Raw genomic sequence first — 14,941 nt, forward strand, 5'->3', positions numbered from 1 at the left:
GCATCCTTTTTGTTTGCTCTGTCTTTTGGCCTATCGCTGCTTGGTTTGGTAAAAGTCTGAAGTTTGCATTTGGAGAGACGTGGGTTTCATCTTACTGAATGGCAGCGTTGTTTACAATGGGAGCATCTGGTTCAGCTTCTGCCGGTGGCATCTGGCAACCGGGGCCCGGTGTCTGGCCCTAACTCAAAATTCTGGCCATGACATCCTGGTTATCGATCTGCGTCTTGTGTCCAGGGCCTGTGCTTCAGAGTCAAAATGCATTCAGTTGTGTGTCTGCGGTCTCGCACCTCTTAGGTTGTGGCTCTGTGTCCTGGGCTCGCATGTGAGGTCCACGTGCAGATGAAGCTTTTGGTTTTGGTGTGTGGAGTCTGGCATGAAGAGTCCCATGTCAGTTCTTGGCATCTGGTGTTTGGCCTTCAGACTTCACGGTCTGGCTAAGTTGAGGGCACACGGCTCTGAGTTTGGGGCTTTGGGCCTGGAGTGTTGGTTGTTTTGGGTCCGCTCCAGGGTCCAGGTTTCAGAGTCAAAGGTCTGGGTCCAGGATCCTGAGTTTGGCTCTGGTGTCTGGTGTCTGTCAACGGACGATCATTGTGTTCGATGCAATGCTAAAATGAATCCTCAAGTGAATGGAGTCGAGGCAGGTTAGTAAAAAAGGTAGAGAAATTCCTTGGTAGTGGAATGGGAAAAGTGAGTTTGATAGCAGAGTAACAGCAATGATTTATAGCCCGGTAATAAATATGAGGATCTTATCTTCCCTAACCAAGGATATTTGAGAAAAATGGTGTACACATTGCAGACCACCCAGGGGAAGACCCACCGCAGTCCCAGCCCTTCTCTGGTAACTTTTCTGAGGGAGAAATCACCAGAGAAGGACCCTGATCAGTCCGTGTGCTCATTTTGTTGCATGAGCACATGAAAGGACAGCCCTGGAAGTCAGAGTACTGTGTGCAGATTGGTCTTCTAAGACCTCCTGTAAAGTCCTCAATGTTAGAAAACAGGTAAAACCCTTAAAAAAGGACCCAGCATGCACTGTTTGTTGAGCACACGTGCGCCTTCCCTTCTCTTCTTTGCTGCATATCTTCGCTCTGTTTCTCCTTCTCTCCAAAGGTCCCCAGGAGACTCGCAGCCAGGGGAGCCGTGGGCAGCAGCAGCTCGTCCCGGGCTCACCCCTGATCCTGTCTCCAAGGGCCTTCTTTGTGTCTAACTTTTCCGTTTCCCAAGAAGCAGTTCCGCCTATGCTCACTCTTGTTGCTGTGATTGTGCCTCTTCTCTCTGAAGCCCTTTCTTTGCTTCACTGTCCTTAGATTTAATGTACAAACGCTTCAAATTCCTTGGTTTTGTGTTGTGCAATTGTGCTGCAGGAAGTGAAGAATCTACACACATGAGACCTTTCCAGGGCAAACCCCCTTTGGGTCCAATCCCTTTTCCATGACAGAATAAGCATAGTTTGTTTATTCATTTATATGTGGATGGACATTTGAATACTTTCCATGTTTCAGTTGTTAACAGTGCTGTTATGAATAATCCTGTATAAGTTTGTTATAACATCTGTTTTCAATTTCTCAGCTATATATTTTGAAGTAGAGTTATTGAACACAGTATCATTTTTTGGAGGAAATGTCCAACCATTTGATACAAGGTCTATAATATTTTACATTCACGAAAGAAATGGTCAATCATCCTAATTTTTGTTTTTGGTCATCAACATTTCTCAGTTTGTTTTTCTCAGTACAGCCTTTGTAGTGTCTGGGAAGGGGTAGTGTGCCGTGATATAGCCATTGAACATCTTCTCTGGTATTTTTTATATTGTACCATTTCTATGAATGTCTTCTCATCAGAAGGGACTGTTCAAGTTTTTAAAAAATCTAGATGTGTGCCTGGGTGTTACGGCTCATTGGATGGAGCACCGTCCTGTAAACCAAAGGGGTCTCCAGTTGGATTCCCAGTCAGGACACATGCCTGGTAAGAAAAGATCTGTGGTGCGTGTGGAGAAGATGCTGTGACTGATGGAATGTGTCAGAAGTGGATTGTGAAGTTTCACAGTGGAGATTTGTCCCAGGGGTAGGCAGACCAGGTGCAGTGGAGAGCCCTCAACAGCAGGCGTTCACTGAGAGACAGGCAGGGAGGCAGGAGACAGGCAACATGTTCAAAGTATCCTAATCAGGCTTTGAAAATCGTTTGCACCAGCATGGTTATGTCAATCGCATGGACGTTTGGGCTCCACAGGAGTGAAGCCGGATGGTGGCAGAGGCTTCTTGACCAGATTTCCACAAGTGGTTCTCCACTGAAACGTGAGGCAAACGTTCCATTTCCCTGAAGTCTGTGTTGGGGCGGGGAGGATGATCTTTGCTATTTGAGAATCATGTGGAATGGGAGAGTCGGTGGGCAAAGAAAGGAACCACCACTTGTCCCTCCAAGGGCCGGTCTTTGTCCAAAGGAGGTGATGATGGCCTTGTGGTGGATTCTGGAGGGAGTTCTGCAGTAGGAGCTCGTTTCAGAAAGCCATCAGGTTCCTGGCTACACGTATCGTTCCCCATCATACTAACTGAAAGCTCCTCCTGAAGGAAAGAGTCTGGAATTTGTCAGCAGAATATGCGGAAGGTTAGGATTAGGTGAGAGAGCACATTTCTCTTTGGTGACCAGGGAAAATGCTTCCAGCCTGGCTGTGCAGTCCCGATTCCTCCATAGTAATCAGAGACTGTGCTCTTTCTCACGGCCATTTAGTTTGCGTCTCTGAATATCTCTTTATGGAGAGAAATTTCCATTCCCTGGAAGACTGCATCAGACAGCTGGAAGAGTTCTCTGCTCCAAAAGAGAACCATGTTGTGGGACGACGGAATGGTGAAATCACAAGAATGTGGCAGAGGGTAGTGAAAGAAAACGGTGAAGACATCGTGCAGTTATGTTGTGGGGGGACAATGAAAAGCATGCCCGTCATTGCATCTTGGGGCAAAAAGGCAAGGACCCTTTCAGCCAGGCCATTAGTAGGCTATATGTTCCATCTGTTGTTATCTGCTGCCATCTCGTGGTTGTTTTCAGGAATGACATCCTAGTGAAGGGCTGCAGGAAAAGTGGTCAAACCCAGTGAAGAATCAGTGACTTTTCATGACCGTGGTATTTACAAGTGCATTTGAAAACGTCCCAATGTCAGCTCTGTCCAATTACCTTGTGACCGGTTTGCAGAAATCCATGCAGGGACCAATAATCGGGTTTTATGTGACATTTTCGGATCTCGCTCTGTAGCGCAATAGATTCAGATTTCTATAAGTGCAAGTGTGCCTGAAATTCATCTGTCGTTTGCTTTGTCCATTGCAGCTTCTTTAAACAATGCACAGGTACAGTTTACTTAAAATTCTCCACCAAGAGGTAAAAAAAAATAAAATACCCGTGCTTGTATTTTATGTCTATGCTGTTCCGGACGTGTCTACAGGCTCATTTCCTTCCGTTTGCCTGGAGTTTGTTTAGTACTTCAGGTTCCTCATAAGGGTGCACAATGTGTACATTTCCAGCTTCTGTTTCTAACCTGAACATTTAAGAGTAAAGACTTCTTTGTCAAGTTTTGGTACAGAGCATGTTCACTATCCTTCATGTCAAGTTATTTTGTCATTCCAATGGTGGTTCACTTCAGAGGTTCAGTAGGAGTCCATTTCATAAGTTCGGAAGGACAGAACCTTCTAGTCATCCATCCTCAGTGAATGGCAGCCTAAGTGCTATGAGGTCCAAGAACGTAGGATTTTGATGCTCTGGAGCTGGTTGAATATTGCATGAAATCGGCGTGGCCACAAAGTTTTTTTGCCCCCACCCCTGCCTGTGAAGTGACTGTTCCCGTGTAGTTGTGTTTAATGTTCTTTGAAGCCATTATTTTAGAATCTTTTGTGAGACTTGTCGTATATGCTTGTGTGTAAAAAAACCCATCCAAACTGGTGAATATGTGTGTGTCCATTTTCACACTGAAGATGGATGACTGTGAGCTATGTTTTTGGCACGTTAGGCTCTGTCACGTCCAGAAAGGTAGAAGCGCAACGGTTAGGCAAAAAAGCTCTGTGGTGTGCATGGAGAAGGCGCTGTGAAGGATGGCACGTGTCAGAAGCGGATTGCCAAGTGTCATGCCGGAGGTTCCTCGTGTGCAGTTGCTCCACGGGTGTAGCACCCCAGGTGCAGTGGAGAGCCATAAAGGACAGACGTTCACTGAGGACAGATCATGTTGTGACAGCAGGGAGACAGGCAACGTACAGAAAGCATCCTAATCAGACTTTGAAAATCGTTTGCACCAGCTGTGTTACATTATCCCTTTGACTTTTTTGTTCCACAGAAGTTAAGCAGGGTGGTGGGGGATGCTTCTTGACCACATATCCACATGCATTTCTCCGGTGAAACATAAGGGATCTGGTCAGTTTTCAGGTGAAATCATGAGTAGGGGATTGGTCATTGCTGTGTTAGAATAACGTGGAACGGGAGAGATTGTGGGGAAAGAAAGGAACCACCACTCCCCCCTCCAAAGGGCGGTCTTCATCCAAAGGAGATCAGGTCGTTTATGTGCTGGGATCTGGAGGGAGTCCCGCAGAAGGAGTTCCATGTGGAAAACTAGCAGGTGACTGGCAACAGGTACCATTCCCCATCAGACCAGCTGAAAGGTCCACCAAAGGGAAAGAGTCCAGAATTTGCAGGCAGAAGACACGTAAGCTTCAGGATAAGGCGAGAGCATACGTTTCTGTTTGGTGACCTGGAAAAAACGGTTCCATCCTGGCCGCACAGTGTTGATTCATCCGCAGTGCCCACTATACCTTGCACCTTTGTACAGCCGTTTAGTTTGTCTTTCTGAATTTTTCTTTTTGGAGAGAGATTTCCATTCGCTCCAAGAATGCAGAAGGCACAGGGAAGAGTTCTGTGATCCACAAGAGAACAATCTCGTGTGGCGATGGAACGGTGAAGTTGCCTGTAAGGTGGCAGAGGGCAGCGGAACAGAACAGTGACGACTTTGTGCAGTCACGTTGTTTGGGGAAAATGAAAAGTGTGCCTGTGATTGTATGTCAGGGTAAAAAGCCAAGGAACCTTCCAGCCCAGCCCTTCCTGGCCTATGCGTCCCATCTGTTAGTGTCTGCTGCCATCTGGTGGCCATTTTCAGGAATGACACCTTAGTGTAGGTCAGCAGGAAAAGTGCTTGATTCCAGTGCCATTTCAATGACTTGTCAGGGCAGTGGTATTTAACGGTGCAGTTGACAGCATGTACATCTCAGCAATGTCCAGTTACTTTGAGAGCGGTTTTTAAAGTTAAGGGAAAGGGAGAGATGAATGTGGTTTATGTGATATTTGTTGGAACTGGCTTTGTCGTGTAGTAGAGTCAGGTTTTGTTCAGTTGCAGGCGTGCTTGAAAAATCATCTGTCGTCAGTTTGTCTGCTGCGGCTTTCTTAAAGAATGCGGAGGTAAAATGTATACATAATGCTGCACCAAGAGATACCAAAGAAAGTAAAGTAAAATATCAGCGCTGTTATAGTATGTATTTCCCTTCCGGACATGTCTACAGGCTCGTGTCTTGGAATTTTCTAGACTTCATTTACCATTTTAGATTCCTCGTATGGGTGGAAAACTCGTCCATTTCCAGTTTCTGGTTGTAACGTGTTCAGCGAAGGGTGAAGGTTTCTTTTCAAGTTTCGGTCTGTAGGATGTGTAGCGTCGTTCACGTGAAATTATTTTTTAATGGTAGCAGTGGTTCATTTTTCAGCGTCTGTAGGAGTCTGTGTCAGAAATCCCGAACAAAGAACGTTGTCCCCATGCAGTCTGTGTGGATGCTAGCATAAGGGCTATGAGAGCAGAAACACACCGTATAGGGTTTCGAGGCAGCGCTGCTCGTTGAACCTTGCCTTCAGTCAGGCTGGCCAAAAAGTCCATTGGGCCAAAAAGCCGGTTAGGTCCCCAACCCCACTTCCACTGCCACCCCCCGCCACCCCATTCCCTGTCCGCATTTTCTCATACTTGCCTTTAATGTCCTCTGAAATCGTTTTGTCAGACTGTGTCGGGGCAGCCATCGTATCAGCGTCCAGAAAGAAAACCTCATCCCAACTGGAGAAAGTGCGTGTGGCCCTTTTCCCGCTGAAGACGCATGAAGAGGAGCCACGTTTCCGCCCCCTTTGGCTTTGTCATTTCCAGAAAGGTACAAGTGCAACAGTAAGGTAAGGAAAGGTCTGTGGTGTGTATGGGGAAGATGCCGTGAGTGATGGAACGTGTCCGAAGTGGACTGTGAGTTTCATGCCAGAGATTTTCCTCACCCAGTCGCCCCATGGGTGGGCAGATCAATTGCAGTGGAGAGTCCTCCAGGGTAGACATTCACTGAGTCCAGACCGCGTTATGGGATGTGGGAGATAGGCAGTATACTGAAATTATCCTAACCTAGCATCAAAAATCATTTGCACCATTATGGTTACATTAATCACTTTGACACTTGGGTTCCACAGAAGTTAAGCAGGGTGGTGGGGGACCCCTGTCAATCACATTTCCAGAAGCGTTTATCTACTGAAATATAAGGAAAACCTTCTGAGGACAATATAGGGGGGTGCAGCGAATGGTTGATATTTGAGAATAAGGTGTGATAGGAGACATTGAGCGAACAAAATACCAGCAGCAGCAGGCTCTCTAAAGGGTGGTCGTCACCCATCAGAGGTGATGGTATTCTGTGGTGGAATGAGGAGGGAGTCTGGCAGTGGGAGCTCTTGGGGAAACCAGCAGGTTACCGACAACAGGTATCGCTCCCAGTTGCACCCAGCGAAAGCACCGTCCAAGCGAAAGAGTCTGGAATTTGTCAGCAGAAGACACATATCTTGAGGAGAAGGTGAGAGCACACATTTGTCTTTCTGATCAGGGAAAAACGGTTCCAGCCTGGGAATGCAGTGGTAGTTCATCCGCAGTGCTCTCCAGACCTTGAGCCTTTGCACGGCGATCGAGTCTGGTCTCTCGGGATTTGTTAGTGGAGAGAAATGTCCATTCTCTGGAAGACTGCCGAAGGCATTGGGAAGAATTCTGTTCTCCGAAAGAGAACAGTGTTGTGGGAGGATGGAATGGTGAAATCGCCTGAAAGGTGGCAGAGGGCAGTGGAGAAAACAGTGAGGTCGTTTTCCAGTCACGTCGTCTGGGGGAAATGAAATATATGCCTGTTATTGTATCTCAGGCCAAAACACCAGGGAACCTTTCAGCCCAGTCATGAGTGGAATATGCGTTTCATCTGATCATCTCTGCTGCCCTCTCGTGGTCATTTTCAGGAATCACACCTTAGTGTAGGTCTGCAGGAAAAGAGGTCGATTCCAGTGGACTATCAGTGGCTTTTGAGGGCATTAGTATTTCTAAGCACATTTAAAAACGTCTCAATGGCAGCACCGTCCAGTTACCTTGTGACTGGTGTTCAGCTTAAGGGCAGAGGGAACTATGACAGTGTATGATGTGACCCTTTTTTTTTGAAGTGGCTTTGCAGCATAGTATGATGCTTTGACAAGTTTCAGGCATGGTCAAAAATCATTTGTCATCGCCGTGTTTGGTGCAGATTTCTAAAAGAATGCGATGGTAAAATTCATACATAATGCTGCACCAAGAGGTATCCAAAAAAGTAAAGTACAATATCAGGGCCATCACTGTATGTACATGCCCTTCCATACATGTCTACGGGCTCGTTTCTTGGATTTTTCTGTACTTAGTTTACCACTTTAGATATTTCACACTGGTGCAAAAGTTGTGCATTTCCAGCTTCTGCTTCCAACGTGTTCATCAAGGGTGAAGATTTCCTTCTCAAGTTTTGATACGGGGCATCTTTACCATCAGCTGTGTCGAGGTATTTTGTAATTCCAAATGCCATTAATTTAGGAGTTTCTATAGGAGCCTATTTCTGAAGTCACGAACAACTGAACTTTGCCGTCATCCATTCTGTGTGAATGGTTGCTTAAGAGCTATGAGAGCAAAGAATATATTGTGTAGGATTTGAAGGCTGTGATGCTGGTTGAAGCCTGCCTTCAATAGGTCTGGTGAATATGTCAGTTCAGTCCCCAGCCGTCCACTATGACACACACCTACCCTATCTCCTTGGTTTGGTCATGCATCCTTTCCTTAATGTCATTCAAAACCGCTTTGTTAGATTGCACCGTGACAGCCGTCATACCAGCTCGTGTTACAAAAAAATCTGAACACAAGTGGTGAATGTGTGTGTGGCCATATTCACAGCGAAGATGGAATAACATAAGGTATGTATTGGGCCCTTTTTGGTCTGTCATTTCAAGAAAGGGAAGCACAATTGTAAGGTTAAGAAAGATATAAGGTGTGTACGGAGACGTCGGTGTGACTGACACAACACATCTGAAGGGGTTCACGAGGCATCACACCAGAGATTTCTGGTGTGCACTTGTCCTATGGGTGGGGCATAGCAGTCGCAGGGGAGAGCCACCCAGGGCAGACATTCCCTGAGGGAAGACCACGTTATGGTACACGGGAGACAGGCCACACAGTCAAAGCACCCTAATCAAGCATCGAAAGATATTTGCAGTAGCAGAGTCGGGTCCATCACTTATATGTTCGGGTTCCACAGAAGTAAAGGGGGGAGGAGGGTGGACCCACCTAGACCAGCTATCCACATGCGATTCTGTACTGAAACTTAAGGAAAGCTTTACATTTCCCAAATGAGTTGTGAGGGGATGAATCATTGATATTTTAGAATAATGTGGAATGGGAGAGATGGAGGGCACACAAAGGAACCAGCACCACCCCCTTGCAAAGGGCGGTCTTCATCCAAAAGACGTGAGGTTGCGCTTGTGGTGGATCGTGCTGTGGCCCAGACTTGGCGGGTCTCAGTGTCCCCGAAGGATGGATGGCGCATGCGAAGAATGAGGGGTCAGACACCAATTTTGATGCCGGAGAACGGCCAGCCTCGTGTGGGTGTGACCGAACTCTAAGAGTTTAATGATGCTTTATTTTTATAGGGATTTGTTATATGACATCAAAGGAATAGGCTCATGGCATGATTTCTCAAGCAGAAAAAGTGTATAGAGAAATTCCAAGAAAATGTACAGGAAGTTCTACAGATTTGCTCATACTAAACAAATGTTATTTTGACCTGGAGGGCTATCAATCAGTCAAGCACAAGTAACTACATCTACAAAGTTTCCAATGTCTATCGATCATTTGATGTCTAACAAAGTTTTCATATTTTGGCATATAGGTCAAAAGATACGCTAGACCAGTCAGCAGTTATATGTGAACTATTAAAGGGCCTATGTGGTTAGGCTTTCTAACTCAGCCATCTATCTTCCCGTCTAGGTTCTTTCTTTATGCACTTTTCAGGGGATGATCTTTGTATTTGTTCTGTCATGCTTAAATTGTAATAGTTCACCTATATTCCTTGCTCTTTTAGCTATCTAGTTCCATACAATATTATTCCTGTCCAAGGTTGTACTCAGGGGGATGTCTATTAAAATTTTTCTCCATTTTTCTGGCAATCTGGCATGCCCATTGTCTAATATTAATCTTCCAATAGGTAGGAGAAGTAGGCTGCGGAGGGCTTATAAGGGACTTTTGTTCTATGGCCAAGAAATTATTTTGTACAGTTACTTTGGAATTCTGCATATCAGTGGACCTGAAATAAAAGTGCTCAAAAATCCCACCACCTAGTAATAGCAAAGACATGCATGCAAGAAGAGATAGACAGGAAGTCCAGCCACAGCTGCCTCTGCTGTGCAGACGCATCTCATCCGTCCCTACTGTGTCAAGGGTCGGCTGTCGGTCGGCTCCCAACAGGATTGCAGATGGAGTTCTGCAGTAGGAGTTCTCTGTGGAATTCCAGCAGGTTAGTGGCAACAGGTACTGCCTGCTGTCAGACCACCTGAAAACACCCTCCGAGGGAAAGAATCCAGAATTCATTAGCAGAAGATTCTGAAGCTTCAGGATGAGGTGAGAGCCCACGTTTGTCTTTGGCGACCAGGGAAAAGTTTTCTAGCCTGGCCGTGCCATCGTAATTCATCTGCAGTATTTCCCAGACCTCGCACGTTCACGTGGCCATTTCGTTCAGTATCCCCAATTTCTCTCATTGGAGAGAAATTTCTGGTTCCATGAAGACTGCAGAAGGTCTGTGGAACAGCTCTGGGCTCCTACAGGTAACAGTGCTGCAGGAGGATGGAACGCGAAGTTCCCTGAAAGATGACAGAGGGCCGTGGAATGGAATGGTTACAATGTCGTGCCCTCCAATTTTTCTTGGAAAATGTAAAGTGTGACCGTCATCGCATGTCACTGAGAAAGGGAATGGAACTTTTCTGCCAAGCCGATAATGGGCTATGCCTTGCCTCTGTCGGTCTGTGCTGCCACCTCGTGGCCATTTCAGGGAATGACATCTCAGTGCAGGTTGGCAGGAAAAGTGTTTGATTCCAGTGGACTATGAATGACTTCGGATGGCAGTGGCATTTTCAAGAGCATTTAGAAGCGTCTAAATGTTAGCACTGTGTAGGTACCATGTGATCGGTGTTCAGAATAAAGACCGAAGCAGTGAGAAACTCTTTTGATGTGACATTTCTTGGAAGTGTGCTCGTAGCATGACAGAGTCTGCTGTGTCCATGTTGCCTGTTGCATGTTCCTCATTCAATGAGAAAAGTAAAGTGTATTCCCTATTGTCTACCACGGGTTAAAAAAGGAAATAAAATAAGTACAATAAAAAAATAAGGTAGAACGGATAGTATTTTACTTGCTTGCTTTCGTGGGCACGTCCTCAGGCCGGTTTCCTCTGCTTCTGAAAATAAAGAAATCTTCTGAAACGTGTTGAGTGTCTGTATGGCCATCGTGATAGGGAAGATGAATGAAGATCAGCCAAGTTTTCAGTACATTAGGGCCTGTCATTTCAAGAAGGGTGAAAATGCCCAATAAACGGAAGAAAAGATGTGTGGTATATAGGAGGAGGTGCTGTTAGGGATCTGATGTGTCTCAATTGCCTTGCAGGTTCCCGTCGGAGATGTCTCTCAGCAGGGTTCCCCACGCCTGGGATGGACTCGTTGCTGTGGACGGCCATCCAGGGGAGACGCTGCCCGAGGATCGACCACGTGAGGCCACAGCGGCCACGGGCGACGCACTCAAAGTACCCAAATGAATCATGGAACGTCATTTGCACCAGGATGGTTACGTCCACGTCTGTGACCTCTGAGTTCTACAGCGGTCGACTGGGAAGAACATGTCAAGCAGCATGCTTGACAGCATTTCCACGTGGGATTCTCTTCAGAAAGGTAAGGAAAGCGTTGCACCAACACAATTAGTTAGATGAACATTACACACTTTACACTAACACGGAAGAGATCATGGGGCAAAAGAAGGGAAACACGACAGGACAGTCAAAAGAGCAGTCTCCCTTAGAAGAAATTCTGCTACTGTAAGAGGTAGGTTAGGGTTGGGGCTGAGGTCTATGGCATAGGGCGTGGGTGTAGGTGCTAGGGGTTAGGGGTAGGGGCTGGAGCAAGTTGCCAGGGGCTGGGTTTAGGGCTTAGGATGAAGGGTTTAGGGCTTAGGGCTACACTTAGGGCCAGGGGCTAGGGGTGAGGGGACAGGGGTTAGGGGACAGGGGTTAGGGGCCAGGGCCAGGGCTTAGGGCAGAGGGTTTGGGGGCTACGGCTTGGGCACAGGGCTTAGGTCACAGGGCTAGGTGCTAGAGGCTAGGAGATAGGGGCTAGTGCCAGGGGTAGGGCCATGGTTCAGGGTTAGTGTTAGCATTTAGTGTTATGGTTTAGTGTTTAGTGTTAGGGTTAGGGTTAGGGTTTAGTGTTCGGGTCTAGTGTTTGTGTTAGAGTTTAGTGTTAGTGTGTAGTATTTAGTGTTAGGGCTCTGTCTCTGTCTCTGGCTCTGGCTTTGGCTATGTCTTATGGCTATGGCTATGACTTAGGGCTATGGGTATGGCTTATTGCTATGGCTTAGGGGCTATGGCTATGGCTATGGCTATGGATTAGGGTCTACAGCTACGGCTTAGGGGCTACAGCTACGGCTACTGCTAGGGGCTATGGCTAGGGGCTATTGCTGGGAGCTAGGGGCTATGGGCCAGGGACCAGGGCCAGAGGTTAGGGCACAGGGGTTGGGGGCTAGAGCTTAGGGAACAGGACTTAGGGCATGGTGCTAGGTGCTAGGAGATAGGGGCTAGTGGCAGGCCCAGGGCCAGGGCTTATGGTTAGTGTAGGGTTGTTTAGTGTTCGTGTTAGGGTTTCGTGTTAGTGTTTAGTGTTTAGTGTTAGGGCTATGGCCATGGCTATGGCTATGGCTATGACTTAGGGCTATGGGTATGGCTTATTGTTATGGCTTAGGGGCTACGGCTTAGGTGCTAGGGGCTATGGCCTAGGGGTAGGTGCTATGGTTTATGGGTTAGAGGGTATGGATTAGGGGCTAGGGGCTATGGCTTAGGGATTAGAGGCTATGGCTTAGGGGCTATGCCTTATGGGCTAGGGGCCATGGAAGCGGATCCCGGCCCGCAGGATCCGGTGTTGTGGCTGCAGTATACAAATGTACACAGAGTACAAAAATCCTGTGGAGGAAAATGGATGGCATGGCCACTCTGTAAGCGAGAGAGGGTGAGAGGGCTAGAGAGAGCCCCAGAGAGAGGGCCGATCCCTGCCTGGACAGGCTTTTATTGTTTTTCTGGGCACATTACATGGAGGATGGTTCTCATTTACTCTGCACAGGTTCACCACAGGTGATTACGTTTTAAGGACAACAAAGGACAGAGTACTGCTCATTACTTAAAAGAGAAGTATGGTACAGCTCGATGGGGAAACTGTTAATACTCCATATTTTGGTGGTTTAGTACAGACTTTAGGAAGTTACAGATACTCAGTAAACTGCCTCAGGGTGAGGGAGTTTTAGCAAGAGCAAGTCTCATAGCAGTGTATGTACGATGCAGGCCTGATTTCCCACTGGAGAACCTTTGCATGGACGTGGGTCCTGCCTGCCAACATGGCTGCACACTGGCTTTTGCGAGTGGGGGTTGAGCCACATTTCTCATGTGTGGAACAGTTCCCCACAGGCTGTGGCTTAGGGACTATGGCTACAGCTTAGGGGCTATGGCTACAGCTTAGGGAGTACGGCTAGGGGTTATGTCTAGGGGCTATGTCTAGGGGCTATTGCTCGGGGCTAGGGGCTAGGGCACAGGGTTAAGGCACGGGGGTTGGGGCCTATGGCTTAGGGAAGAGGACTTAGGGCATAGGGCTAGGTGCTAGGGACTAGGAGATAGGGGCTAGGGCCAGGGCCATGGCTTAGGGTTAGTGTTAGGGTTCAGTGTTAGTATTTAGTGTTTAGTGTTAGGGCTATGGCTATAGCTATGGCTTAGGACTCTTGGTTACGGCTATGGCTATGGCTTAGGGCTATGGCCTAGTGCTATGGCTAAGGGTAGGTCTATGGCTTAGGGCTATGAGTATGGTTTAGGGTTATGGGTACGGCTTATTATTATGGCTTAGGGGCTATGGCTTAGGGGTTTAAAGGCTATGGATTAAGGGCTATAAGCTATGGCTTAGTGGCTATGGCTATGGCTATGGCTACAGCTTAGTGGCTATGTCTTAGGGGCTGCGGCTACAGCTTAGGGGCTATAGCCATGGCTATGGCTAGGGGTACAGCTAGGGGCTACAGCTAGGGCCTTAGGGCCAGTGCCAGGGGTTAGGGAACAGGGGTTGGGGGCTATGGCTAGGGCTTAGGGAACAGAGCATAGGGCAGAGGGCTAGGTGCTAGATGCTAGGAGATAGGGGCTAGTGCCAGGGCCAGGGCCATGGGTGAGGGTTAGTGGTAGGGTTTAGTGTCTACTGTTAGGGTTGTGGCTATGTTTATGGCTATGGATATGGCTATGGCTTAGGGGTATGGCTAGGGCTGGAGCTATGGGTATTGGTGAGGGCTATGGCTGAGGGCTCTGTCTAGGGCTATGTGTAGGGCTATGTCTAGGTTAAGGGCTATGCCTAGGGTTACAGCTATTGTGTAGGGCTACGTTTATGGCATAGGGTTATGGGTATATCTATGGCGTAGGGCTTTGGCTAGGGCTGGGGGTATGGCTATGGTGTAGGGGTATGGCTATGGTTATGGTGTAGGGCTATGTCTGTGCTCTCGGGTTATGGCTGTGGTGAATGGCTATTGTGTAGGGCAACAGCTAGGGGTATGGGATAGAGCAATGGCTAGGGCTACAGCTATGGCAATGTCGTAGGGCTACGGCTATGACTGTGGCAATGGGTTAGGGCTACGGCTTAGGGGTATTGTTATGGCTGAGGGCTATGGTGTAGGGCTATGGGTACGGCTCAAGGCTATAGGTACAGCTTAGGGCTATGTCTAGGGCTATGTCTAGGGTTAGGGCTATGTCTAGTAGTATGGCTATGGCATAGGTTATGGATGGCAATGTCGTAGGGATATGGCTATGGCTATGGCTTAGGGCTATTGCTATGGCTGAGGGCTATGGCAGGGGTATGGCTATGGCTGAGGGCTATGGCTATGCCTTAGGGCTATGTCTCAGGGCTATGTCTAGGGTTAGAGCTATGTGTAGGGTTAGGGCTATGGCATAGGGTATGGCTATGGCATAGGGCTATGGCTATGGCTTAGGGCTGTGGGTAGGACTAGGCCTATGGGTATGGCCGAGAGCTATGGCTGAGTGGTATGGCTATAACTATGGCTATGGCTATGTCTAGGGCGATGTCTAGGGCTGGGGCTAGGGGTTAGGGCGAGGGTTAGGGTTAGGGTTTATTGTTCGGGTTTAGTGTTAGTGTTTAGTGTTTTGTGTTAGTGATTAGTGGTGGGGCTATGGGTATGGCTTAGGGCTATGGATATGGGTTATTGCTATGGCTTAGGAGCTGTGGCTTAGGGGCTAGGGGCTTTGGCTTAGGGTCTATGGCTTATGGGCTGTGGCTTGGGGCCTATGGCTATGTGTATGGATATGGCTATGGCCTAGGGGCTATGGCTACAGGTTAGGGGCTACAG

This window comes from Desmodus rotundus, chromosome 7, assembly GCF_022682495.2.
Source record: "Desmodus rotundus isolate HL8 chromosome 7, HLdesRot8A.1, whole genome shotgun sequence".
NCBI lineage: Eukaryota > Metazoa > Chordata > Mammalia > Chiroptera > Phyllostomidae > Desmodus > Desmodus rotundus.